This window comes from Vombatus ursinus, unplaced genomic scaffold (assembly GCF_900497805.2).
Source record: "Vombatus ursinus unplaced genomic scaffold, bare-nosed wombat genome assembly UNPS02011591.1, whole genome shotgun sequence".
In the NCBI taxonomy this organism is placed as follows: Eukaryota; Metazoa; Chordata; class Mammalia; order Diprotodontia; family Vombatidae; genus Vombatus; species Vombatus ursinus.
This window is the reverse complement of record NW_020951369.1, coordinates 1,948,635-1,973,863: the sequence shown is the minus strand read 5'-3', so window position 1 is coordinate 1,973,863 and position 25,229 is coordinate 1,948,635. Positions and strand designations below refer to the sequence as shown.

The 25,229-nt window shown below is 35.1% G+C and overlaps 1 protein-coding gene across 1 annotated transcript in view; it reads left to right on the top strand.

Moving 5' to 3' along the window:
• GABRG3 (gamma-aminobutyric acid type A receptor gamma3 subunit) overlaps positions 1-25,229 on the top strand; it is an 802,344-nt gene that overhangs the window by 60,903 nt on the left and 716,212 nt on the right. The window lies entirely within an intron of this gene.

The following is a 25,229-nucleotide window of genomic DNA, read 5'->3' as shown; positions in this document are numbered from 1 at the left end:
TCTATCTATCTATCTATCTATCTATCTATCTATCTATCTATCTATCTCTCTGCCTGCTCACCTGTCCAACCATCCATCCATCCATCCATCCATTAATTTTACATTTGCTCCATTGTTCTCTACCCTCAATATTTTCTTCTTATATGCTTGGCCAGAGACTTACATCCAGAGTTTATAAATACAAGTCTTTAAGCATGGATGAATTACACTCAAGATTACTGATTGGGAAAAAAAGGCAGCTATGATTGCAAAACCACTGTGAGTAATTTTTTAGGAATCACAGAGAATGGCTAGTGATTGGAAACAGCCAAGTATTGTTCTAATTTTTTTAAAAGGAAAAATGGCAGACTCCAAAACTGCATAGTAATCCTAGCCACTTGAAAGTAATACTTGGGCCAGTTTTATGATGGATAACTACACAGATGATGTGTTAGCATTTTTTGAAACTTCAGTTTTCACTAGGGGCCAATACAGGTTTGCTAAAAACAAATTGTGCCAAACTAACCATATTTTCCTTGTTGGCCAACTTGACTGATAGCACACAGAGGAATATTATAGGCATATTTTTATTTTGGTATGAGTGTTTGACAAGGTCTCCAATGGTATCCACATGAGCAAAAAGGAGAAATGTGTAAGATGGATTTATAGCTGAGTGAACAACTTTTTTCCCCCACAGTATAAATCATAGTGTAAATGTACTAAGTTCAATCCCAAGAGGGATATATAGTGCATTAGTGATTTAGTCCTTGATGCAATATTAATATTATTAATAATAGCAATAATAATAATTTATATAGTGTTTTGTGGTTTGCAAAACACTTTTTACAAATATTAACTCATTTTATCTTCTTAACAACTCTGGAACATTAAGTACTTTAATTATCTCCATTTTTCAGTTGAGTGAGACAAATTGAGTGACTTGTCCATTGTTATACATCTAGTAAATATCTGAGGTGGGATTTGAGTTTACAGCCTTCTGCTCCAGATTCAATAATCTATCCACTCTACCACCTAGCTACTGTACTTTTAAATTTTTTTAATCAAAAAAACAAAATCATAAAAACCATGCTTGTCAATTTTTCACATGGGTCAAAGTTAGAGGCAATAAAGCATTAGTAAATATGAGTAAAGGCATTTGGATTAAGATTCAAATCAATTCTGGTATGTTGAATAATAGACCCAAATAAAAAACTTGAAGGTTAAAAAGAATAAGTATAAAGAACTGCATTTAAATCCCAAAACTCAGTTACACAATTATACCATAGAGGAGATGTGGCCAGAGTTGGCAGAAAATGAAGCAATGAAGGTCTTCCTGAAAATACAAACTTTCCAAACAGCTGTTAAAAAGAAAAAGACAGACTAATATTGTTCTCTACACTCAATGTGTAGAGAATCCATGTATTGAAATGAAATGAAGTTCTGATAAACATGTGGAAATTTCAATATTATTTAGTAGTTTTCATTAAAAAAAATAGATGACTTACCTTTCTCAACTGGTAGCTTGTTTGAGTTCTTAATTGTGAGATTGGTATAGACATTACATGTATCTTATAAATTGTAAATATGTGGCTTACGTAAGTATATAACACAGTGGTGTTAGAGGTTCATATGTAGCTGGGACACAAATTTTTAAAATCATAATTGTTAGCTGTGCTAAAACTATAACCAAGAATAAGTCAATTGAGGATTTTGAAAGCAATATTTGAATTAGCTTTTTTTCAGGATGATATTCTCTCACACCAGGAAGAAAAAAAAGTCATTATTTGGTTTTCTGTGTTTCTAGATTTTTAACTGGGCAGGAAAGACTAGCTCTTGAATTTACTATCATCAGTGTCTTCAAAAAGGATATCTTTCAAATTCGAAGAATGGTAGAGAAAATAATGAATTACCAAAAGGTCAAATAAAAGAAATTGACAACAAAAGTAATGACAAAGAGAGGAATAAAAATAAATGTAGCATGTTTAATTTAAAAATGCAAAAATAACTCACAAATACCCATTTTACAGAATACATTTTATTGTGAAATTGTTTTAGCATGTATGTATTTATATAAATAGTATATACAAATGATCTTTAATTTATCTATCATTTATCTTATCAGTCTATCAATCTATCTATCTATCTATCTATCTATCTTCAATCTATTTCTATTTTCCTTTTTAAAGAGACCTCACTTCTGGTCTGCAGATTGTACTAAGTAGTGACTTTTATTAGAACCAATACAGTATTCAAGAAAATGTTGTCTTAGCATTTTTAGAGGAAAACAACAAATGAACAAAACATTTCTTGGAACCAATTTTTGTAATTGCTTTTATATGCAATTTATCAGCCAAACAATATAATTGGTCTTATGACAAGATAGCTATATTACATTCCCTTTGGTCTGATATGTTTTTATTCCTATTTCCTTGGGTTCATCTTTCTCTTTCAGTATATGATCAAGTTTCATTTTGGACTCTGCAATAGCCAGCCACCACCCACTTAACCTGCCTCATCCTCAGGGGTCTTGTCTATTCCAGAGAGGACAGTCCCTTGTCTCCTGTATATGATACAATCATTTCACCTATCACATCCCTCCATATTCAGTTTAGTTTATGTTACATTCTTAAGGCATCTTGTGATCACTTTAGTCAGCAATGATTGCTCTCCCATTTTGAATTCACAGAATCAATTGTGTACATTATTCATTGGGGGTCTATACTGATGTATTCTCCTACCTTGATGCTTAACTTCTTCCTGAACATGTTTTTTTTTTTTTTGGTTAGGTTTTTCCAGACAGATCCAATCCTATAATCTAATCCAACAAATATTTATTAAGTGCCTACAACATGCCTGACACTGTGCTAACCAATACAATTAATAAAAAGAAAGACAGTCCTTGCCCTAAATGAGCTTAGCATCTAAAGATTGCAAACTCAAGAGGAATAGGACCACAATTCATGTTTCTTTTTCATATGCCTCATTGTTTGGCCCATGCTACATACTTAAAAGATGGGCAATAGTTAATTTAAAAAAAACTGCATAAAAAAGGAGTCAATTTCTTCACAACTAATCCACAGAAACCTTAGGTCTTTTAGTTTCCTTTTTAGAAAGAAGAGCCTTTTTAAGAGCCATGGATTATAATTATGTGCAAAAGTCCGGGAACGAAACAAGGAAGTAGGGAGTCATTTATAGACAAAATAGATCATGGTAGGTTTTTTTGTGGAACCTTCCCTTGCCCTAATTAGCAAAATACAGTTCTCCCTACATCCCTCTCATTTCTGTCCTTTTTAATCTGAAAAGTATCTCATTCTTCTACTTCACAAGATTACTGTTTCAAGATGGACTTGTCTTTAGACTCATATGAGAAGGAAATTTGAGTTGCCAAAGAAAGCTTTAGCGTTCTTTTTGTTCTAAAAAGGAATAGCTTCCTGATTTTACATTTCTTTTCAATGAAGAGAACTATATGCATCTGAATATTTGGAGAGGACTGGCTTTAAAAATACATACTGAAAGTCCCCATTTTTCTGGTTTGGGGAGCCATAAATTGAATTGGTGAGGAATACCTAAGGGATCTAGATGAGAGGTCATTGTTTGCCTTATCTTGATACAACTGAAGTGGTATTCTGAGAAATTCTATTTCAGGTTTGAAAATGTTTTAAACACACTTTCAGACTATAGTTACAATAAATTCGCCTCCCATTTTCACAACTTGTGTGTGTGTGCATGTGTGTATTTGGGAAGGAGATTGAGAAGGCTTCATGTGATGTCTAAGATTCCTTCAGCTCTGAAATATTATATAGTTCCATGATTCATAAAGGAAAAGGTAGCCCAGTTTGTGTTACCTCCCTCATGGACTCTTTTTCCTAGATTTCTCCCTTCCCTCTCCCATCACATACAAACTTAGAATTATTCTATCCTGCTGCCAATCTCTCACTCTTATCTTCCTTTCTAGATTGTGAGCTTCTTGAGAGCAGACACTATGACAATTTTTTCCCTATCCTTAGTCCCTAGCAAATTCTCTTGATGTAGTAGGTTCTTAGAGCATGTCTGCCAAATTGTAGTGGGGCCCATCACCAATCATCATGACCTATGCCTTGCCACTGGACTCAGATGACTCTGGAGGAGAGACTGAGGCAGATGACTTTGCATAGCTCTGTCTCACTTAAATCCAATTCACTTGCAAGTCAAGACTCCTAATATCATTGGTCCTCTTTGAGAAAGAAGGATGAACAGCAATAACAACAACAAATTGCAATATATTCAACTAAAACATTACTGGTAAGTTATGCAAAAAATTCTGTTCAAAGTTTTAAATAACAAAAGTTATCTTTATCTGATATATACATGTATATTTCTTTAATATCTTATTTTCTAGAGTAGAGTTTCTTAAAACCTTGTCTATGTGTATGTATGCATACATACGTGCACATATGTGCGATAGATATCCTCAAAATAATGCTTTTAAATACACAAAATAGGTAAGATTATAAAGGAAAGGAGACCAATTATATTGAGATAGCTACCAAACATTAAAAAAATATGGATCCCACATTAAGAATACCTCTTTCATAGTTTATTTTTGGTTCAAGAGTACTACAGGATTCATGTGAAACTCATTCATTTCCTTTCTTTTTTTACCTGATCTGCTCAGCTACCAATGGAGTATCTAAATGATCCCTTTTCTCCAGATGACACATTAATCCTCTTTCTACCCTTAGTTTTCTGTCCTTGTTCACACACATGTGGACCAATAGTTTAACCTTCTGGCACTTTCTTTATTGTTTTTTTCTGCAAAGCACCCAGTACCCCCAGCAATATAAGTTATTTTGGATGAATGAAATGATGTTTGTCTAGGCAACGATTAATTTGAGAACCTTTGCACTGAAGTGCAAACTATAAATCTGTTGAAGTTGCAAAAAACTTCCAAGATGCCAGGGTTAGCAATACTCATCTTCTTCAAAAGTGGACAATATTTGTATGAAAGGGGCCCTTGAGCTCCATTTTCACCATCAACACATTGCCTTCCAATATACCAAAAAGTAACATTCACAGAGGGCAGTTTCCAGAATACAAATATCACCTCTCCTCGCCTTGTCTGTCTTGTGAGACTTCCTTCATTGCAGTCTGAACTGATAATATTTTAAGCAAACATTCTAAATCTCTGAAGAAACAGTGGATAAGTTCAGTGCTCATAAGATGTGGAATAGAGAAAGAATATATTTTAACCCTTATATCTTTCCTTAACATAATTCATTGTTACTTACATGATGTCTCCAGCCTTTAATCTTTTTTTGAAATCAGTTAGCAAGTATAATTCTTGGGATTCTCTTTTGGGCTTTAAAAAAAATCAATCCTTTTTTTGTGTCTATGGTATGGTGAGCTTCCTCCAGTATTTTTATGTATGCTCTATTTCCTCTTCAATCTTTTATTCACAGTTCAATGTTACAGAAGAAAGCCAATGCTTTATGCTTTTTTTGCCCTCTAATATATTGATAGGAACTTCTTTGAACTCCTATTTCAAAGTCACTGCATGCTCATTTTTCATTGCTCTTGGATGTGTGAGGTGCATTTTTTAAGTGCTCTGAAAATAGGCACATACTTTTAAAATATGATCCCAGTCTTGGAAGGGAAACTAGCATTCATTACATTTTCATGTCTTCAAGCTTCTTCCTCTGAAGCTGGAATATAATCAGATACATCTCCATCTCCAAAAGATCATTGAAATAATTTGATGTTTTCAGGCAAAACTGTATCCAAATTACATTGTTATGGTGGCTGTGCTTTCTTTTTTTCTTATATTTTATAATTTATTTAAATGTCCATCTTTTATGGATTTTTTTCTTGATATTCAAAGACTCTAGAGAATAATAAAACTTCTACAGTAGGACCATATAGTGCCAATTGTTTGCCCAACAGTTTATTATTAAGTTTTCTCACTTGCATTGCTCTTGCCAGAGATGAAATAAACGCATTCATGTATAAACCTGCTGGATCCAATACTAAAAAAAAAATCAACCAAACAAAAATAAGTACCTGCATGGTGGTTTGTGGAGCTTTGGGACACTATTCTAGACTCTAGAACTTACTGTCTTCTCTATAATTCAAGTCTTTTTAATATACTGTTTCTTGCAGATCCAAGTTAGGTACATGATCTTGTACCTAGCAACCCTCCTTTTAACTATACGTAGGAATTATTTATTTTAAAATACACAGAAGATGAGGATAATTTGTTGCCTACAAGGACATTTATTTTGAGTTCAAATTCTACCTTAGACGCTTCCCAAATATCACTTAACCTCTTCAGCCTCAGTCTTCCTATCTGTGAAATGGAGCTAACAGTAGTACCTACCCCACAGAGTTATTGTGAGGATCAAATGAGATAGCATATGTAAATTACTTGGATAACTTAAAAGTCCCATATAATGATGATGATGATTATGATAATTACTAGCAGCTTAGAGTTTGCAAAGTGCTTTACCAATGTCTCATTTTGTCCTAACAATGACTTAGTGAGGTAGGTGCTAATATTATCCTTGTTTTACAAATGAGGACATATAGGCAGACAGAACTTAAGTAACTTACCAAAGTTGCCATAGTGAGTGTCTGAGGCCTGATTTGGACTCAGAGTTTCCTGACTTCAATTTCAGCGCTTAATCCATTGGTCTACCTAGCTACCTTTAAATACTAGCTATGATCATTATGGTCATTGCCCTTATTTTTTTTAATAATTGGGCTTATTTGGATTAACAAAATGTATCCATCACGACAATCTCAGAAAATAAAATAAATAATAAATAAACTTGTCCTTTGAACAGATCTGGCTTCTGAAAGTCCATGTCAGTAGTCTACAAGTTCTAATATGATCTACCACGATGAAAAAAAAATTGAGAATGAGTCAGGTCTTTTGTGAAGGTAAGGAGTCATCTTTATTGAATATCTTCTGGTGCAGAAGAACTGAAAATATAGAAGGGCTGGTTCTCTCCAACTCCATTCCTTCTGCTTCCCCTACTTCATTTTGCCATGACCTCTTGCCCAAGATCTGCCCAACTTGCTCTTGTAATTGGGGCTTCGATGGAGTCCGTTTCGATTGAAGTATTTTTTTTTTTATTTCTTAATCATTTAACATGTGTAGGGAGCTACCACTTTAATTAGATTCCTATCCTTTAGTTTATATGTCGCATTGATGAAATTTTTGAGTATTATGCTCCTTACCCCATTTTCTTCATAAGGTATGTTATTTTAATTGAGTAATTTTGCATAATGCCAATTTGTTTTTGGAATGTATATGTCCCATTATAAAAGAACTGGCTGTACAATGATGAACATAGTAATTGAAACAAAAGTAAAATAGTTATACTTATTAGCATAACATAAAACTTAGAACTTATTAATACATTTAGCATGGAATTTTTATTTAGAGTGTGTTTTTACACATATTCTTGCATTCTTCATCGTGAATTATTACAATCATTTTTATTACAATCAATGTCAGGCATACTCTTTACAAAGAGTCCACCTATCTAAGTCTACTCAATCATAGCCTATAAGTCTTCCATGAGATTTAAATTAGGTCAATAGCAGGGCCACTATTGGTTAAACTTCTAGACTTTTAAAGATCTATGTTTTGGTGCAAGGTTATATTACCATATTCCATCTCCATTTAGAAATTCTGTAATTCTGAAACAATATTGCTTCTAAATATATATATGTATATATATATATTTCATAATTCATTATTCCCTCACTTTGAGATAAGGCTTCCAGGCCTCATGGAAGTTAAAATCTCCAAAATGTTTTTGAGTGGATTCTTTACAGTATGATGATGATGTTCAGATCTTTTAGGGCCATCTCTTCTGACAGTAATTTTGGTATATCCTTGAATGAAAAAGTGAGCTTTTTCAATAAACATTAACTTATCCCAATTATCAATACTCCAGTCTGATGTTATGGTGACTTGATCTTATTTAATTATGGGCTTAAATAATTCTTGAAACTCCCATACCAGCAGTTGTTGCATTATGTGTTGTGAATTACTCCTTTTACATATTTCCTTGGAGTAATATTCATTCTTAAAACCATAGAACTAAAATACAACAGAAGAGAGTATTGAAACACATGTGTATGGCACACAATCTATCACTCAGTTGACAAGAGAACTAACTAATGTTCTCATCTGGTCAAAGGTGAATATTATGAATCAGTTTTCTTTCAGTAGAACTATACATGATAACCATTGCTGTCATAAAATGAGACCATAACAATTTTTTTCTTGCTCCAAGCAATTTGCATAGCACTGTAGGAACTAACTTGTATGTTTGTTGAAGTAGCACTTATATTGATAAAATCACATCTATTGAAGGATAGATGTAAATATAGTTATATTAGGGGATATGTTGGTTCAAAGTATTGATTCATCCCTTTGAGCTATTTATTGTTTGTAACATTTGGCATCCCACAGTTGATACTACGGGAAATTCTTGAATAATTTTATTTCAATAAAATTTAGTTATAATGAAGGTCTGCTTCCTGCATCCGTATGGTGGTTATTTCTATTAAAATATTGTTTCTTCTCATGTCATCTTCAGACTACACATTCCCACAATCAGTTAAATATAGTTTCTAATGTGAACCTAGATAGAACCACCATTTGTCAATGGCTGATTATGAAAATATTAAAGAATTTTATATTAGTTGGGCAGTCCTGTATTCAAATTCTTCCTCAGACACCTCTCAGCTATGTGATCCTAAACAAATCACTTAACTACTCAGAATATATTTCTACAATGTCTGTAAAATGGGAATGATAATGATAACTTAGCAGGGTTATTATAAAGATCAAATGAGATAGCTTATATGAAATGCTTTGGAAACAATAAACACACTATACAATTATAGATATTATTTTTTTTTAGGATTTCATATAGAAAGATTTGTCATCTATTTTGAAATGAGCTTAAATGAGATCTTTGAAAAGCTAAATGCCGTGCTCCTGTCAATAGAACCTGATCATATACCATAATAAGTTAACTTGCCAGTCTGGCTTCATTAATGAATTTAATGAATGTGTGATTATTATAGATGTCCTCATTAGTAGTACAATGAAATGAAACTTTCCATCGAGCACTTTAGTGATTGGAACTTTTTGAATTACTGTAGTTGATGCTGTGGCAGATTCATGAAAAACAAATTATTGCATCATTTCATCAACCATTGTGATTCTGTGAAGAATTCCTAAGAGTTCTGGTGAGAACAAAACAAAACAAAACTGGTCAGGCAGACAAAGATCCATCTGACCTATCCATCTAGATGTCTGTGTCATTCTGTCTTCCAAGTGTCTTTTCATCTAAGTTGATAGTAGCCAATACCAAAGAACCTTTTAACTCCTTAAGTTCTAATGTTTATTTTAGTCAAAATGGCTGCTAGTTATTGGGCTAGAGACAAAAGCCAGGACCTAGTTCCATACATGACTAGTTGAAGATTTTAACACATTTGGCATCAACAGGAAAAGATGTCCAACTCATGATTACTGAATCTTAGATTTGGACAAATCTGAAAGCTCATCTAGAATAAGAAGTACTTTCTATCTGAACAGAAATTGTTTTGCTGAGACCTTGTACATATTCAACCTTTATTTGAAAGCCCTTATTGATTGGATAGTACAGCAGATAGAGCACTGACTTTCAAAAAGATCCAAATTTAAATCTGGCCTCAGATACTTATTAGTTGTGTGATGCTGGGCAAGTCATTTACACCGTGTCTGCATCAGTTTCTAAATCTGCAAAATGGAGATAATAATAGCACTTATCTGCAAGTGATGTAGTGAGGATCAAATGAGATAATAATTGTAAATTGCTTAGCACTGTTCCTGACACATAGTAAATCCCAAATAAATGTTAGCCATTGTCATCATCATCATTATCATCATCATTACCATCACCACCATCACAACCTCCACCACCACCACCACCACCACCATCATCATCATTACTGTCATCACTATTCTTATTTGGAACAGCTTTATTTGATATGAAATCCTAATTTCTTCAACTTCTACCCCATAATTTCTAATTCTTCCTTAGGAGCCAAGCAAACTTTATCAACTGTAACTTGGTTCAGTGGTTATCAAACTTTTTGTTCTCAGGATACTTTTACACCACTAAAAATTATTGAGGACCCCCACCAAAGAGTTTTTGTCTATCTGAATTTAATAACTATTGATATTTATAGCTATTGATATTAATTGAAATTCAATCATCTTAGTATTATAAAAATAATTTTGTGTCATAGACCCTCGAAAAGTATTTCTGGGCCCCAGAGGTACTTGGACTATACTTTAAGAACTGCTGACTTAGTGGACAGAAGACCAGAATGGGAGCCAGGCCCATATGAGTTCAAGTCTTTCCTTTGATATGTATTGTCTGTGATCCTAAAGAAGTCACTTTAACTCTAAATGCTCTAAGTAGTATTCTAAGACTATGTACCTACTGACCTGTACTTGATTATCTTATCAATGAGAATGTAAAGGAGATCTATCATCTAATATAATTTAATCTATCTTCTATCTATCTCTCCTTTACAATGTATGTACACACACACACACACACACACACACACACACACACACACACACTGCAAGTAAATACATGTTAGGCTACTTGCAAAAGACAGTAACTTTTCCTTGGGTGGAGATCATGAAGTCTTGCTTGAGCATTCATATTGCAATGCAGAACCATTTCAGGGGAAATTGCTTAATAGTAAACTTGTTAAGAACTTCTTAATAATAAACAAGTCCTGCTTTTAAAACCTTCAAGGGCTTCTTGATCTATTTCAATTCTTGGAACCAGCAAACATAACTCTAATCTAGTTCCTTGCATGACATGTATAACCAGGCATTGCCATTTCTGACAGTGGTGTTGCATTTAAGGAAATCATGGACAGGAACTTACCTGGACTTTATATAGTTTGCCTCATTGTGATGCTTTGCACAACTTCCTTTAAATTCTGGGTGGTTATGTTGGTCAGGCTCCCATGAAAGCTTCAAAAGAAGGGAAAATCACCTCAGACAATGTGGAATCAACTTTTCCATGACTTTTCCATCTTCCCTGATTTAATTTCCTATAATGTGATTCTTGGCATACTGTTTACCCTGACCTTAGTTTTGAATATTTAATCCACTCTGGTTTTATCTAACTCTGGTTTACAATACCTTTAGTAATTTCTATCTTCCTGCCTGTGATCTCAGACTTATTTTAACTGAGTTTGATGAGCAATATTCCATAACTTCCACTCTACCATTGACTTTTTTTTTCACTCTATCATTTTTGCTAGTTTTCTATATGTATTGACTTGATGCTGTCCTAATGAATTAAGTCCCCTTGATGTGCCTTTTCATCTGATAACTGATTTTGATTTAACTTTCTTCCCTGAGTGGATAGAGTTGTCTCAAATGTCCTCTACACCAACAACTGGTTCAGAATCCTTTAATTTTCTACTCAGCACATGTTCTCAGCTGATTATTGCATCTCTGGCTTTCCATACCTTTAAGGTGCCATTTGAATTGCAAGCTAAACCTTTGTATACTAGAAACAATTGATCCAGATAGATCCTATAGAAAATATTTAGGCTGGGGGGGAAGATGTTACAGTCATATAAGAGGGCTTTAGAATGAATAGGTCCGGGGGGGGTGGAGCCAAGATGGCATAGTAAAAGCAGTGACTTGCTTGCACTCTCCCCCAAACCCCTCCAAATACCTGTGAAAAACGTCTCTAAACACATTCTAATGCAGCAAAACCCATAAAAAGACAGAGTAAAACAAATTTCCAGCCCAAGACAACCTGAATGGTTGATTGGAAAGGTCTATTGCACCAGACTGGGAGATAAGCACAGCTCAGTGCAGGCGTGCAGGAAAAACAGGCCTCAGCAAACTTGGAGCAGGCCTCAGAGGACTGAATCACAGGCAGCTGTGGTGGTTTCCAGACTTCTCAACCCACAAATGCCAAAAAGAATGTAGAAGGTCAGGAGGAAAACTTTGTGACTGCAGTGAGAGAGAAGATCTATCCCAGCCCAGTCCCCCATGTGGCCCCAGGGTAGCAGCTGCTTCTGGAGTTTCTGGCCCACAGACTGAAGGGGAATCGAATGGCTGATCAGAGGGGGATTGCAGGGATTTCTTTGCTGGTGCTGAGGCAATATTCTCTTGCTTTGTCTATGCTTAGATCTGGATCACAGTTCTGGGTGGCAGTCCTGGGGTGAGGAGGATCCCTGGCTTGGTGGAGCATGTAGTTGTGGTGGAGAGGAAATCCTCTTCACAGTTCCAAGACAGAAAAGAGTGCTTGTGGTCACTCATAGACCAGAGTACAGGCCAGGAAAGGAGTAAACACCTCACCCTTGATCATACCACCCTGGAAGAATTGAAAATTACAGGTCCCTAGAAGTATCTCCAAAAATAGCTACACAAAACCCCCAAAGCTTGGGATAGTACATTATCCGCACTGGAAGCAGTACATTATCCCTGCCTTAACAAACAGTTTAAAACTCAAGTAATTGTCTGGGAACATGAACAAATAGTGCAAAAAACAAGTCAGACCATAAAATAATTCTTTGGTGACAAAGAAGATCAAAACATATAACCAGAAGAAGACAACAAAATCAAAGCTCCTACATCCACAGCCTCCAAGAAAAATACAAATTGTTCCCAGGTCATGGAAGAGCTCACAAAGGATTTTGAGAAGCAAGTAAGAGAAGTAGAGGAAAAACTGGGAGGAGAAATGAGAGTGATGCAAGGAAATCATGAAAAACAAGTCAACAGCTTGCTAAAGGAGACCCCCCCAAAAAAAACACACTAAAGAAGATAACACTTTAAAAAATAGCCTAACCCAAATGGCAAAAGACATTCAAAAAGCCAATGAGGAGAAAAGACCTTAAAAAGCATAATTGGCCGAAAGGAAAAGAAGTTCAAAAACTCACTGAAGAAAATACTTCCTTAAAAATTAGAATGGAGCAATTGGAAGCTAGTGACTTTATGAGAAATCAAGATATTTTAAAACAAAACCAAAAGAATGAAAAAATAGAAAACAATGTGAAATATCTCATTGGAAAAACAACTGATCTGGAAAATAGATGCAAGAGAGATCATTTAAAAATTATTGGACTATCTGAAAGCCATGATCAAAAAAAGAGCCTACACATCATCTTTCAAGAAATTATCAAAGAAAACTATCCTGATATTTTAGAACCAGAGGGTAAAATAGAAATTGAAAGAATCCACTGATCACCTCCTGAAAGAGATCCCAAAAGGAAAACTCTTAGGAATATTATAGCTGAATTGCAGAGTTCCCAAGTCAAGGAAAAAATATTTCAAGCAGCCAGAAAGAAACAATTCAAGTATTTTGGAAACACAATCAGGATAACACAAGATTTAGCAGCTTCTATATTAAGGGAATATAATATCCTGAACTTCAAAGGAGATAGGATTACAGACAAAAATCACCTACCCAGCCAAACTGAGTATAATTCTTCAGGAGAAAAAGTGGACATTCAGTGAAAGAGAGGACTTTCAAGCATTCTTGATGAAAAGACCAGAGCTTAATAGAAAATCTGACTTTCAAATACAAGACTCAAGAGAAGCATGAAGAGGTAAACAGGAAAGAGAAATCATAAGGGACTTATTAAGGTTGATCTGTTTACATTCCTACATGGAAAGATGATATTTGTAACTCACGAGACCTTTGTCAGTATTAAGGTAGTTGGAGGGAATATATATACATATATATATATGTATATATATATATATACACATATATATATGTATGCATAGATAGATAGAAAGATAGAGGGCACAGGGTGAGTTGAAGATGTAGAGGTGATATCTGGAGAATAAAATTTAGGGGTAAGAGAGGCTTGTACTGGGAGAAAAATGGGGGGTAGAATGTAGTAAATTATCTCACATAAAACAGAGAAGAAAAGGCTTTTACAGTGGAGGGGAAATGGGGAGAGGTGAGAGGGAATGAGTGAATCTTATTCTCATCAGATTTGGCTTAAGGAGGGAATATCATACACACTCAATTGGGCATGGAAATCTATCTTATCCTACAGGAAAATAGGGGGGAAGGGGATAAGTGAGCAGAGGGATAATAGAGGGGAGGACAGATTTGGGGAGGGGGTAAATAGAAACAAACACTTCTAAAGAGGGACAGGGTCAAAAGAAAGAATAGAATAAATGGGGGACAGGACAGAATGAAGGGAAATATAGTTAGTTTTTCATAACATGACTGCCATGGAAGTGTTTTGCATGACTACACATGAATAACTTGTATTGAGTTGCTTGCCTTCTCAATGAGGGTGGGTAGGGAGGGAGGGAGGGAGAAAATATGGAACACAAAGTTTTAAAAACAAATGTTAAAAATTGTTTCACATGCAACTGGGAAATAAGATATACAGGCAACGGGGTATAAAAATCTACCCTGCCCTATAGGAAAATAGAAGGGGAAGGAAATAAAAGAAGGGGGTGGAAAGAAGAGAAGGCAGATAATGGGAAGAGGTATTCAGAATGCATGCCATCTTGAGGTTGGGGGAGAGACGAGATGGGGAGAAAATTTGGAACTCAAAATCTTATGGAAGTGAATGTTGAAAACTAAAAATAAATTAATTAATTAAAAAAAAAAGAATGAATAGGTCCAACAAAATTTCTCATGGGTTAATGAGTTCAGTGTTAATTGTGTTGCTACCTATATAACAAAGAGTTAACTACGTAGAATTCCTAATGGGATGACTTACCAAGTCATTTTTATTTCTTTCATATAGATTTTTTTTAGAGAACTTACAACAGAAACATGAATATATCCTGCTTGTGTCTCTGTCTGCAACTATCCTTTCCTCATTTTAACCAGAAGGTTATTTCTTTCCTAGTAATTAATAGCTTGACAACGATGTGTTCCTGCCAGTAAAACTGAGGTTATATTAGCAGAAGTTGCTGGCAGCATTTGTGGCATTGCGTAATATTAATCAACTTTAGAAGGCAACATTATAGTGGCATAAGATAGCAGAATGCAAATTCCTCAAGGGCACAGGTTATTTTATTTTTGCCTTCATGTGTGTCTAACACAGCACTTTTTATAAAGTACAGTCAATATTTAACACTTTAATTGAACCTAATTACAATGGTCTCTACCAGTAATTTAGAGTAGCTGTTTAGATCATAACTACTGAGAACTCACCAGTCACAAAAAGAAATAACCAATCTTTCTTATTTGGCCATTAAAAAATGCAGAAATATGTTCACCTGATTTTTTTCATTAACATAACAAAAAAATGTGCCTTCATACTTGTCAGATGATTTTATTGGTTTAAATAAGAAAGGATATAGAAGGCAATATACAAGTGTCAGTGGGGTCAGTAATGCCATAGAGAGATCACATTCTTGTTGAGTTCTTTAGTTATATGTGATTTTTAATTCCTGTCGTGGCTACTCTGATGAATTCCAGAACTCTTTGCCAGAAATAAAATGCAGTGATATCAGTGTCATGGACAGCCTTTTTCTGTTTGCTGATGTCTAATAAAATAATAACATAAATCAAAATGGTATTACAAAAAAAAATCCAACTTAAACATGACCTTGCTTGAAAAGTTTTATTAAATGAGCCTTTTCTCAGACAATAAGGTTTAATGGCATTTAAAGACACCTATACTTTATAGGTAACAATTTCTCAAAATTTAAAGCCTGGAAATATCATTAAGAAAATTGGCAAATACTAATTACTTGGGAAGTGAATAGGAAGAAGAACAATTTCTAAGATGAATAGACCTCAAATAAAAATCAACAACTCTACTGACCTTAGAAACAATGTCATATCTCTTGGGTAGAATTTGAACTTTAGAAAATCAGAAGTTATCAGTTAGTGAAGGGAAAACAAACAACAACAAAAACAAACAAAGAAGCAAAAAACCTATGCTCAATTTTGTGAATACTTATTTGTACCAAGAATGTATGCCACTACCTTAAGTATGCTGCAGAAAAGAAATATACTTGATATTTTCCCAAATCTCTTGATGTGACTATTAGCATCAATGATTTGGAACTAGAGGAGAGCTTGAATGACATCTAGTACAGGTTTTTCATTTTACAAATGATTAAACTGCAGCCCCAAGAGGTTAAGTGACTATCCAAGGTCACACATAGATACCACAGAAGAATTCAGATTACTCATATACATGCTTCTATTTTTTCCAAACTCTCTGCTATCACTCAATTCTGTTCATAGTAGTCACTAGAAAAAATAATTTCTTTCTTATACTATTAGAATAAGGTCATGTGTTCATTCATAGTGTAATGACCATAATTCACTTGAATGATCCAAGCAGATATTGTCATTCAGTATTTGGGTCATTTATGTTCAAGCCTGTTGAATTTTATCTTATTAGATTCATCTAATGCTCTAGTCTCTCTCTCTCTCTCTCTCTCTCTCTCTCTCATGCAAATTCTGCCTATCCAGTGTGTTAGATAGTCCTCTCAGTTTTTTAATGTCACCTGAAAATGCATTTAGTATCCCATCTATGCCCTTATCCAAGTAATTGATAAAAAAAATAATGTTAAACAGCATAGATCCAAGCATTGATCTCTCAGATTACATCACTGGGGGCCTCCTACCTTAGGCACATCATTGTAACTATGAGTTTCATTTTCCTCAAGTGTTGAAAATGAGGTCATTAGACTAGATGATTTCCAAGTCCCTTCCAAGCTCTAAATTCTCTAAGCTTGAAGAGAAGGATCAGTGAAATGCTAGCTTTTGAGAAACCCTTTTAGTTAGGCTTTCTTTTTTCTGTCAAAACTGAAAGCATTTCTCTGGAATGGCAGACACATGTTGCTGGGCCTTGGTGGGCTATACATCTCTTTACTTCTGGCAAAGCAGGGGTTGCATGTAAGCTTCCTTGCTTTCAGTAAGGCTTTGCACCAATGGAATACACATGACACCAGGATGGCTACCTCAAGGAATTACTTTCTGTGGAAGAGAGTAGAATTGGTAAAAGAAGAAGATCTGTTGATATAATGATGGTAGCTGCTGTTGGAGAACCGGCATGACGTTGACTCTATTCCCAGGTATGCAAATAACTAGCTACCTGACAAGTTACTGAATTGCTCAGTTTCTATTTCCTTGCTTGTAATATGAAGCTAGTAAGAGCTGTTCTACCTAACCTTAAATATACCAAATGATATATATATTTTTACACTGGTGTGACAATGAGATAAATCAAACAAAAACTTATCTGATGAAGCTGGGGAAATTATCTCATGTGCATAATCTAAAGGGCACTTTCATCTCTGGGTTTTATTTATTTTGAAGTCATCAAGAAAAACAGATGGTGTGTTTTCAAATCAACTAAGTAAAAACAGTTAAAGGTGACTGCCCAAGTTAAAAATTTAATCCAAAAAACCTCTGAGGTGATATGAAGATCTATTTGAAGAATGTAATTTAGGGGTTAAAAACCAGTTTTGTGTTTATGAAAATTCATAGAATCTAAAGTTTAGAGCTAGAATAATCACTTAATGTTATTAACTAACCTTTTATCCCTGCTTATTTTAAAGATGAGGAAAGAGAGATGCAAAAATGTAAAATAACTTGCCTAAGTTGACATAATTTGTAAAAAACAAAAACAAAAACAAAAAAACAAATCATGTCTTAAAAGTCACATATTCTTTCCATGGTGCCATGCTGATGTCTTTGACATAAGTAACAGATCATATTGCCAGTCTGCTGGCTAGAGCCAACAACTGCTAAATATTAAGTGCTTATTATGTACCAGGCATTGTGCTAAGTATTAAGGATTCAAAAAGAAGCAAAAGACTGTCCCTGCCTTCAAGGAGCTTAGAATCTAACAGGGGAGACAATATGCAAACAAATATGCGCAAAGCAAGCTATGTATGGGACAAATAGGAAATAACAAACTGAAGAAAGGGAGTAAAATTAAGAGGGGTTGGGGAAGAGTTCTTATTGGGTGTTAGTTGGGAGTTAAAGGAAGCTAGAGAGTTCAATAGTCAGAATAGAGGAAGGAGAGTGTTCCAGGGATGAGGGGAAACCTGAGAAAATGCCGAGATACTAAGTGTCTTGAGGATCCCTTTTGTGGAACAGACAGGAGGCCAGTGTCACTGGCTTGAATAATAGGTGTAAAGGTGTAAAGTGTAAGAAGACAGGAAGGTTGAAGGGGGCTAGGTTATGAAGGGCTTCAAATGCCAAACAACATTTTGCATTTCATCCTAAAGTCATTAGAGAGAAACTGGAGTTTATTGAGTAGAGGGGTGACTTGATCAGATTTAGGCTTTAGGAAAATCACTTTAGTGGCCGAATGAAGGATGTATTAGAGTGGGGAAAGACTTGAGGCAGCCAGACTCACCAGCAGGCTATTACGATAATCCAGGTGAGAGGTCGATGAGGACATGTACCAGAGTGAGCCTGTTGGAGCTGAATCAGTATCTGGATTCAAAGAAGGTCAATGAAAATAACAAATTGAGAATGAAAGGAAAAGGATAGGCACAAAAGCCCCCACCTAGCATGGGGCATAAATTATGAATTTCTTTGACATTTTACGAAGGGTTTCAGAGCATATGTAAGTGGCTAATAATTCTGTTGCTAAAATAAAGATTATATATACCTCTGATTAAATAATTAGAAGAGAAGCTTCCAGCAATCAGCGATTAGCCAAGTGACTTTAATTTCCAGATCCTTTGGGTGTATTGGTGGTCAAGTTTTCCTTTAGCCTTTCCTGCAGTGTCTCAGTGGTTGTCATCATGAGAGGAATGATATTTCTCCATCACGGGAAAAGAGGTAAAATTCCTGATGAGTTCATTACTTTTATCTCAGATTATCATTCATCCTCCAGCAGATCACATGATCAGTAATTTTCTGACAACTTATTGCTCTTATTATAAAGACTATTTTCTAATACTTAAATGACTTTCTTCAATCATATTTTCCTTCCTTTTCAGAGATTTTTAGGGTTAAATCATTAGAGCATTACTTTAATCTTGTTTTCATTTAATTAACTTAACAATTCACTATTTCTCTTGACCTCAAAATAAACACAGGGATGAAAGAGCTACTTAGATTATGCATGTGAAATCATTTCCTTGGCTGTATCAGTTATATATATATTTTGCTTAATTTGTTTCATTGCCACACCAGGGATGTGAAAATTATGATTCACTTACATTTCAAAATTTTAGTTAGTATAGTATCCTCCCATCACAAAATGCTTATAGAGTTGAAGTCAGGTGCCAGCCACTACTTTCATGCACAGCACTGAATTATGTAATCTAATATTCTATATACTTGAATGCCTAAAAATTCACATAATCTAGCAATATTTTTTCTTTCTGCAAATTGTTTTGTACTGCATGAGTGCTGAAGGTTGATCATAGTTTACGGTACAGGAAAATATGGTGAAATAACCTGTTATAGGTGATCCACAGATCATCCCTCCCCTCCAAATATTTTTTAAAAGCTTTGACTGTGTCACTCTCCTTCATTATTACCTGCTTTTGTTACTCTTGTGCAAAAAGTCAAACATTTAGAGACTCTGAGTTCAATAGGAAAATACAGGAAACTGCTGATACAAGAAAAGATTAGGGGAGACAACCCTGGAGATTCCTAGGTACATCTGGCTTACCTAATCAGTGAATGAATCTTTCTGTCCAACATTATTGCTTTAAATTTCCATTATACTGCCCGAGTTTCTATAAATTAGAGATTAATTTGGGTTATGAAGTATCCATTTTTTAAAAAGTGTAAATATCTTCAATAAGGTTAAATGACCCTCAGTCATGTTGAAATTTGCTATTAAATCAGATTGACTTTAGTTTAACTCTTTGCTGGATAAGAGCTTTGACTGATGGAGAAAAGGAGATAGATAATTTGTATGCTTGAGTAAGATACCATAATCAGTTGCTTAGGGTAGCATTAGCATCTTGGGCTCTTGTGGACATGGGCTAATTGGAGAGGATAATGAAAAAGGGCAGTTTGAGAGTATCAAACATTACTAATTTAAATCTTCGTCAAGTGTTGATCACATACCCATGAAAACAGGAAGAAACATTTTATCTTCTCTTTCTCTTGTACTGTGTTGACTATTGACCCTGAAACCCAACATCAGGCCACTATGGCGTTATAAATTAGAAATATTTTTGGTAAATAAAATTTTAGGAGGGGTGTTCTAAGAACTTAAAAACTTCCATTGTTTGTGCTGGAAACATGTCTCAAGTTCTTCATAACTGACTAATGAATCTTTGGAAGAGTACCCCTATGCTAATAGGACTGTGCCTATGATGAGTAATAATGAAACAATACCTTGTATTTCTAAAGTGCTTCACCAAAAAAAATTGAAAATATCTTCATGCCTATTATTTCATTGTATTTCTTTTTATAAGGTGGTAAGAGCTTAAATGGCTTTCTCAAGTTTCAAGTATTAAGACACATTTAGGAGTAGAATGTCCATCTTCTGACTTGTATTACCAACTTAAACATTCTTGCTAGTACACCACACTGTGGCCACAGAACTGTCTCCCAAATGTGTTGATATAGCCTCTAGATTTTAATGACCTGTCAAAAAATTTGTGTATCCCTCAGCACCTAGAAGACTGCTAGTTCTTAATAAGTACTTAATAAATACTTACTGACTGATGTATAAAACAGGATAATGGAGGATCCATTTTAGAGGAATGAATTGTAATTTGAATCTTTTGTAGGAGAACAAATAAAGTCTCCATGATCTATTACAGGGCTTTTTAATCCTCCCTTCCTTCCTTCTTTCCTTTCTTCTTTCTTTTCTTCTTTCCTCCCACCCTTCCTTCATTCCTTCCATTTTTTTCTTTCCTTCCTTCTTTCCTCCCTTTCTTTCTTTCTTTTTTTTTAAAATTTTCATCAGGAAAAACATGGGATATGTGGAATTATAAGGCTATCTCTCTTGTAAAAAATAATAAACTTCATTCTCTGTAGTGTTTGAGTACACAACTTTAACATCTAGGCATTAGAGTTATAATGTAATAGACAGCTAGGGACAACTTCTGTGTTGCTTCCATGTTCATACTGCTTAAAAAAGATTTCTTTTTCTTATTAATTAATTTATTTTTAGTTTTCAACATTCACCTCCACAAGATTTTGAGTTCTAAATTTTCTCCCCTTTTAGCCCTATCCCCACCCCAAGAAAGCATGCATTCTGAATGCCCTTTCCCCTAATCTGCCCTCCCTTCTATCACCCTCCCTTCTCTCATCACCTTTCCTTTCTATTTTCCTATAGGGCAGGATAGATTTCTATACCCAATTACCTGTATATCTTATTTCCCAGTTGTATGTAAAAACAATTTTTAACATTTGTTTTTAAAACTTTGGGTTCCAAACTTTCTCCCTTCCTCCCTCTCCACCCACCCTCATTGAGAAGGCAAACAACTCAGTACAGGTTATACATGTGTAGTCATGCAAAACACTTCCATAGTAGTCATGTTGTGAAAAACTAACTATATTTCCCTTCATCCTATCACACTCTCCTTTTGTTCTATTCTCTCTTTTGACCTTGTCCCTCATTAGAAGTATTTGCTTCTGATTAGCCCCTACCCTAATCTGCCTTCCCTTCTATCATTCCTGTGCTCTTTTATGTCCTCCCCCCTATTCTCCTGTAGGGTAAGATAGATTTCCATACCCAACTGAGAGTATATGATATTCCCTCCTTAAGTCAAATCTGAAGATAATAAGATTCACTTATTCCTTCTTACCTTCTCCCACTTCTCCTCCACTGTAAAAGCTTTTTCTTGTCTGTTTTATGTGAGATAATTTACCCCATTCTACCTGTCCCTTTGTCCTTTTCCCAGTATAATCCTCTCTCAACTCTTAATTTTATTTTTAGATATTACCTCATCATCTTTTGTCTATCTATCTATCTATCTATCTATCTATCTATCTATCTATCTATCCACTTATCTATGCATATATATTTTTCTCTCCAACTACCCTTATACTGACAAAGGTTTCATAAGTTACAAATATCATCTTTCCATGTAGGAATGTAAACAGACCAACCTTAATGAGTCCCTTATTCCCTTATGATTTCTCTTTCCTGTTTACCTCTTCATGCTTCTCTTGAGTCTTGTATTTGAAAGTCAGATTTTCTATTCAGCTCTGGTCTTTTCATCAAGAATGCTTGAAAGTGCTCTCTTTTACTGAATGTCCATTTTGTCCCCTGAAGGATTGTACTCAATTTGGCTGGGTAGGTGATTCTTGGTTGTAATCCTATCTCCTTTGACCTCTGGAATATTCCAAGCCCTCTCATCCCTTAATGTAGAAGCTGCTAAATCTTGTGTTATCCTAATTATGTTTCCACAATACTTGAATTGTTTCTTTCTGGCTGCTTGAAATATTTTCTCCTTGACTTGGGAACTCTGCAATTCAGCTATAATATTCCTAAGAGTTTTCCTTTTGGGATCTCTTTCAGGAGGTGATCAGTGGATTCTTTCAATTTCTATTTTACCCTCTGGTTCTAGGATATCAGGGTAGTTTTCTTTGATAATTTCTTGAAAGATGATGTCTAGGCTTTTATTTTGACCATGGCTTTCAGATAGTCCAATATTTTTTAAATGATCTCTTCTGGATCTATTTTCCAGGTCAGTTGTTTTTCCAATGAGATATTTCACATTGTTGTCTATTTTTTCATTCTTTTGGCTTTGTTTTACAATATCTTGATTTCTCATAAAGTCACTAGCTTCCAATTGCTCCATTCTAATTTTTAAGGAAGTATTTTCTTCAGTGAGCTTTTGGACTTCCTTTTCCATTTGGCTAATGCTGCTTTTTAAGGCCTTCTTCTCCTCATTGGCTTTTTGGACATCTTTCACCATTTGGGTTAGGCTATTTTTTAAGGTGTTATATTCTTCAGTTTTAGGGGTTTTTTTGGGTCTCCTTTAGCAAGCTGTTGACTTGTTTTTCATGATTTTCTTGCATCACTCTCATTTCTCTTCCCAGTTTTTCCTCTCCTTCTCTTACTTGCTTCTCAAAATCCCTTTTGAGCTCTTCCAAGGCCTGGGACCAATTTATATTTTTCTTGGAGGCTTTGGATATAGGAGTTTTGATTTTGTTGTCTTCTTCTGGTTATATGTTTTGATCTTCTTTGTCACTAAAGAATTATTTTATGGTCTGACCTTTTTTTTTTGCACTGTTTGCTCGTGTTCCCAGCTGATTACTTGAGTTTTAAACTTTGTTAAGGTGGGGTCTGTTTCCAGTGTGGAGAATGTACTGTCCCAAGCATTGGGGGTTTTGTGCCACTGTTTTCAGAGATACTTCTAGGGACCTGTAACTTTTTAGTTCTTCCTAGGTAGAATGATCAAGGGCAAGATGTTTACTCCTTTCCTGGCCTGTATTCTGGTCTATGAGTGACCACAAGCACTCTTTTCTGCCTTGGAACTGTGAGGAGGATTCCCTCTTCACCAACGCCAGAAACTCCACCATGCCAGTGTTCCTTCTCTCCCCAGGACTGCCACCTCGAACTGCAACCCAGGACCAAGTACAGGCAAAGCAAGACAATCCTGCCTCAGTGCCAGCAAAGAGATCCCTGCAATCTCCCACTGATCAACCACTGGATCTCCACTCCATCTGTGGTCTGAGAACTCAAGAATTGGCTGCTTCCCTGGGGCCAGACCAAGCTCCTCTCTCACCATGAGACAGATGTTTTCTACTGACCTTCTAAGTTGTCTTTGGTGCTTGTGGGTTTACAAATCTGAAAACCGCTACAGCTCCCCTTGATTCAATTCCCTGATGACTGCTCCAGGTTTGCTGAGGCCTTGTCTTTGCCTGCACAGCCTGCATGACCCATGCTGAACTGTCCTCTTCCTGGGACCCTGAGGTGACTCAGCAGACCATAGAACTCAAGGAGGAATGAAAGGACTTTGTGGACAAAATAGGCCAATTTCAGAAAATAGTAGGTGGCTTAATTGAGCTTGTTGACCAACTTGCAAAAGAAGCTGAAAATGAAAAGATGAAGGCAATTGGGGCAGGCAATTTGTTGAAATCCATAGCAAAGCAAAGAGAGGCCCAACAGCAGCAGCTACAGGCTCTAATGGTAGAGAAGAAAATGCAGTTAGAAAGATATTGAGTTGAATATGAAGCTTTGTGTAAAGTAGAAGCAGAACAAAATGAATTTGTTGACCAATTTATTTTTCAGAAAAAAACTGATTTTTACAGTAAAAAAAAAAAAAAAGGACAATTGGGAGGAGGACATTATTCTATGCTCCCAGCTTGGCGCAACAGATCTTTCTAATCAACCATTCAGGTTATCTTGGGCTGGAAATTTGTTTCACTCTGTCTTTTTATGGGTTATTCTGCTCTAGAATTTATTTAGAGCAGTTTTTACAGGTATTTGGAGAGGTTTGGAGGAGAGCTCAAGCAGGTCACTGCTTTTACTCTGCCATCTTGGCTCCACCCCCTCAAAAAGATTTCTTAAAAGAGTTAAAAAGTTAGTTGTTTTTTTTTTTCTGGCACCTAAAATTTTGAAATTAGTGTGCAGGTTTCACTCTGAAAAATTGTTCAAATTAGAGTCAATGTATTCATTTGACACTTTTTACCCCGTAGTGTGATTCAGTTTTTCTTTCCCTGAAATCCCTTAATACCTATTACTTTAAATGCACTTTCAGTAAAGACTTTAAAAGTCAATGACTGTTGGTATCTTATAAGAATATGTATGTTCCAAACCCTTTAATTCTTGTACCTTACTTCTCTTGATTATTTCCAGTTTATTCTGTTTATAGACAATTTCTACATAGTTGTTTGCATTTTCACTCCCTCATTAGATTCTAAGCTCCTTGATAGCATGGACTGTTTTTAGCTTTCTTTGTTATCTCCAATGTTTATCCCCAGTGCCTGGCACAAAGTAGGTAGTTAGTGAATTCTTTTTGATTGATTGATTGATCTTGTGTTTTGTTTTGTTTTTTTCTTTTTACTTCGTGGCATCTATTTAATTAAGGTTTAATGTAAATGTAAAGGTTTAGTATAAAGAATAGTTATTCTAGATATACATTTTACTAGTACATTATTTGACTTCCTTGTTTTCCATTGCAGAGGATCACAAGGGAATAATCTTTTTTAAAAAGTTGTTTATGTGAGTTCTAATAACTTTATTTCAGATATAATGCCTTGCAAGAGATTAATTCCCCATAGCTATGATACACAAAATAAGTGTATTTGTAAGGCAGAATAATACCAATTTTCCCCTAAGGAATATGT